The following is a 5,078-nucleotide window of genomic DNA, read 5'->3' on the forward strand; positions in this document are numbered from 1 at the left end:
CACGCTTCCCCCTCAAACCAGGGCACCGAGGCGAGTGGGGGCAACAGCGGGGGAAGGAAAAGAGAGCGCCCCGGTCACCCCGGCTCCTCCCACAAGGCGTGACGGGCGGCAGTCTTGCTGAGCTGAGGATCAGGGTTGGCATTCGGGGGCGCCACCCTGGGGAAACCCCGGAGGTGGGGCTGGAGAGGCCGCCCAGGGGCCTGGGTGTGAATCCTCCCCGGTCAGGCGGCCCCGGGACAACTTCGAGAAGCCGGCAGAGAGCTCTGGGGGTTGCTCCGGGAGCCTGGACACGCACGGGCAGAAGCCCCGCTCCCCAGGAGCGTGGGCAACCCCAGAAAACAGGCCAGCGCCCGAGGGCAGGGCTGAGCCAGGTCTGACCACCCGGGAGCCCTCCACAGTGGGCCCATCGAAACCAGCGCCAGTTCCCGGGAAAGGGACCAGCACCAACACCACGTGGAGAGGCATCCGGGAGCCACAGACTGAAGGTGCTGCCAGGTAGGAGTTCAGTTGGAGCTTACAGTCACCACTTCTTCCCCTGGTGCCTCTTGCTAGTCGGCAGGACATCAGCACCCTTTCTGGCAAGAGCTGCACACAGTGAAATGAAAACGGGAGTTGTTGCCAGATGTGGTGGTGCACTCCTTAATGCCAGCATTCTGGAGGCTGAGGCAGGAGGACTGCCACATGTTCGAGGCCAACCTGGGCTACATATTGAGGTTAAGGCCAGTCTGAACTACATACCCTGTCTCAAAAAAAAAAAAAAAAAAAAATAACCAAAACCAAAATAAAGAGCCAATATTCTATCTTTCCTCCATCCCCTTTCCCCCTCCTGAGGCAACCATTTTTAACTTTTGTTTCTCTCCTTTAGCATTTTTCTCACCTATTTCCTTGCCTTTTCTTTTTTTGATACCGGGGATTGACTGACCTTAGGACCTTGGGCTTGTGAAGCAGGTGCAGTGCCACTGAACTAAATCCCCTGCCTGGCAATTTGTTTTTCTTTACCATAAAATCTAAATTTATTTTTTCATACAGCCCTGTACCTTGTTAAGTTTTTAGGACAGCACAGAATTTACCAAAGTATGGCTTGTGGACCTATTTTGGTCTACAGCATGCTTTTGGATGGCTTTCCAGCTAAGAATAGTTTCTACATTTTTAAATACTGGGGAGGAAAAGTAAAATAAAAGTATTTCATCACACACAGATGATATAAAATTCAAATTTAGTGTCAATAAATAGTTTTATTGAACACATCTCTGTTCGTTTATTTAGGTACTATGTGTAACCCTTTGCATAATAGAGTTAACTAGTTATAATGACAAACATATGGGTCATAAAGCCTGAAATATTTACTACTTGCCCTTTCCAGAAAATGTCTACTGACCCCTGAAATAGTGGATTCCTTAATTAATTTATTTATTTGGTAATTTTTTGGTTTTTTGAGAACTTACTATATAGTCCAGGCTGGTCTCAACTCACAGAGATCCTCCTGCCTCAGTCTCCCAAGTGCTGGGATTATAGGCATTGTGCCACCACACCCAGCTGGATTCCTTAATTTATACCTGGCTCTCAATCTTCATTTTGCGTCATGCACTGTTTTTCTCGCTTTGGATTCCAAATTTGGTGCCACTGTTTCTTTGCTGGTTCTTCCTCTTCTCCATCAGATTATATTTTTCTCCTTGGGCAAAATATCCCTTGTCTTTTGAGTTGTCTCATTTTAACTCTTTGTTCTTTCATTTTTGAAAAGAAAAAATGTTTGAGGAGAGAGGGGAGAGATTATGTTTCTGTTTGCTTTTTTTAATTTCTTGATTTTTTAAAAAACTGGGCACCATTTACACCCCCAGCAGCTTATGATTACTAAGTGCAATCACTTCTATTTTATTCTCCCACTCACATTTCTTTGCTCAGCATCATTTAAGAGATTCACCCTGGGGCCAGGGATTTAGCTCAGTGGTTCTGCCACCTGCTTTGCAAGCGCAAGGACCTGAGTTCGAGCTCCGGTACCAAAAAAAAAAAAAAGGGAGAGAGAGAGAGAGAAATTCACCCTGGTTTGTAGAAACACTGCCTACTCCAGACTCACAGATTACAATTTTCAACAATTGTAACATTGTAATCATCTACAATACTACATTCAACAAATGAAAATATTTGGGTCATTTCTGGGGTTTTCTCCTTTGCTTCTCCACATAGTACTAAAAGATCCCTATGAATATCCTTTGAAAACCCATGAATATGTCGGTTTTGTTTTGTTTTTGGAGACAGGGTCTCACTATATAGCTCAGACTGCCTGACACTTGGGGTGATCCTCTTTTCTCAGTCTCCCAAGTGCTGGGATTACAGGCGTGGGCCTGGCCCGCTGGCGTCTTGGTCAATGTGCCCACTCCAGGGGGAGTCATGTGCCCTGAGCCTGCGACCCCTGGTGCTGTGACAGCTCTGAGTGCTGCCCGAGTTTCTGATGTAGCAGTGCCGCTACAGCACTTGTGGGACAGCACTTGTGGCCAAGTGTACACAGGTGGCAATGACCCCAGCCTCAGTCAGGGGTGCCAGGACCGCTTCTGGGGAGAAGTTGGGCCACAGTGAGCCCCGAGTAACCAAAGGCAATCCAGGCTCGGGAGAAAGGTGGGAGCACCGCTCTAGGCTGCTGGGGTGGCCTGGGCAAGGGTGTGGGCATGGATTAAAGGTGGGCAAGCTGAGGCCTGGAAAGGAGTGGGCTTGAGGACAGGAGAGATGACCACCAGGCCTAGAACGTGAGGGAAACAGTGCGCTGGGCATGGCCAGAGGGAGCCCTGGAGGAGTGTCACACTGAGACTTACAGGTGACTCTGGGCAGGCGCAAAGGTGGGCAGCTGTGCACTGACCTCAGCAGGTGGTGACCATAGTTGGAATGGGGCAGGCAGCACTGGAAAGGGCGAGGAGACCAAGACCCTCTGCTCCTGTCACTCCCAGAACTTCCTCCCTTACACTTCTCAGCCCTACCCCCACTTCTCCTCCCTCCCTTTCTTCTTACTTAAAAAGTATCAGTTTGAGATATAATTCACATATCATAAAACTCTTTATAAACTGCAGAATTTAGTGGTTTTTAGTACAGTGGTATTAGGCGGGCGTGGTGGCACATGCCTGTAGTCCTGCACTTGGGAGGGTGAGGCAGGAGGACTGTTGTGAGTTTGAGGCCAGCCTGAACTGCATAGTGAGACCTCCTTTTCAAAAAAAAAAAGAATGAGGTTAGGGCAGTGGTATATTAGCTCACCAATTTAATTGTTTCCGTGATTCTGGTCACAAACTGAATTGGACTGAATAAAATTCAACGGTTAGGTTCTGTGTTGACCACATGGGGAAATGTGTGTGTGTTTGTGAGGCAGGATCTATGTAGTTTAGGCTGTCCTTGAACTCATGGAGATCCTCTTACCTCAGCCCCCTGAACACTGGGATCATAGGCATGAGCCACCACACCCAGCCCTATGGGGAAATTTGATTCAGCTCAGTTTGTGACCAGAATCATGGAGAGAGAATCAAGTCCGTGAACGGAGTACCACTTTTTTTTTTTTTTTTGGTTTTTGAGACAGGGTCTCACTATGTAGTGGAGACTAACCTGGAACTCACTATGTAGCCCAGGCTGGTCTTGAACTCACGGCGGTCCTCCTGCCTCAGCCTCCCGAGTGCTGGGATTACAGGAGTGCGCCACCACGCCCGGCCGGAGTACCACTTATATTGATAAAGTTGTGTGACCACTACTTAATTCCACAACAGTCTTCACCCCTGAGAGCAATTGCACCCATTAAGCACATCCATTCCTCCCACTCCCACCCAGGAATTTGACTACGGATTTACCTATTCTGACTGTTTTACACTGAACGTATTGGTCAACTCTGGCTGCCATAAAAAAAAACACCCTAGCAGCTGTGCATTTCTCTGCTGGGAAGGCTGTAAGTATGACACGCCCATCAAGAAGCCCCCAGGCTGCGCTGTGTCCTCACGTGGTGGACATGAAGGGCAAGAAAGCCAGGGCGTGCAAGGAAGCGCACCCTGGTGTCAGAACTGCTATGAGGACACTAACCCGACGGCATCAGGGCCCCGGCCTTCTGACCTGATGTTTCTAAGTCAATCACCTCCGAGAGGCTCCTGGTAGAGATAAACTGGGGCTGGGGCTTCGTATGTGCACGGGGGCATGATCCAGCCCACAGCAAGCAATCACACAACCCCTGGCCTTTGATGATTGGCTTCTCCCACTTGGCATGTGTCAGAACTTCATCCTTCCTGAGGCTGAGCCTACGTGATCCTCTCGCACTGCAGTTTGTGGACATCTGGTTTGTTTCCACGTTGGGGTCGCTGAGGAAGCCGGAAGGTGGGAGCCCTGCCCTGCTGGCACACCCAAGTCCTGTGACCCCAGGACTGGCGTGGAACGTGCCCAGACTGCTGCGAAAGGAACCCAAGGAGCCTGCGGAAGTGAGGAGGACATCGAGCCAGCCGCGGCCCGACCTCTGGGCCCCACAGGGCTCTCCGGCAACTCGGCGGTCACAGCCCGCCCAGGAGGCGGGCAGCTTCACACGTCCGGGACGACTACGTCCCACAGAATGATCTGACATTTAAAGTCAGACCGGAGAAAAGCACTCAATTCTTGCGCTGAGCTTTGTTGTTTAATAAAGCAGGAGGCACTGAGCCTAAGCTGATCGGTTCTGGGGCTTCCAAGCCTGAGAACTCGAGAAGCAATGAGCGACCCAGCGACTTCCCATCAGATATCGCGAGGGGAGCAGCGGGTGTGTCACGTGATACGACGAACACGATTCAGCGCAAGCGCTGTCAGGCAGCCAGCCGGCTGTCAGGCTCCGAGAAACGCCCCCCAACGACTGGCCGCCTAGTGGCGCCTGCGCAGTAGCGGGGATTTCCAAGCCTGAGAACTCGAGAAGCAATGAGCGACCCAGCGACTTCCCATCAGATATCGCGAGGGGAGCAGCGGGTGTGTCACGTGATACGACGAACACGATTCAGCGCAAGCGCTGTCAGGCAGCCAGCCGGCTGTCAGGCTCCGAGAAACGCCCCCCAACGACTGGCCGCCTAGTGGCGCCTGCGCAGTAGCGGGGATTGGGG

The sequence above is a fragment of the Fukomys damarensis genome, unplaced genomic scaffold (assembly GCF_012274545.1).
Source record: "Fukomys damarensis isolate Sample0158 unplaced genomic scaffold, DMR_v1.0_HiC HiC_scaffold_32, whole genome shotgun sequence".
Classification (NCBI taxonomy): Eukaryota; Metazoa; Chordata; class Mammalia; order Rodentia; family Bathyergidae; genus Fukomys; species Fukomys damarensis.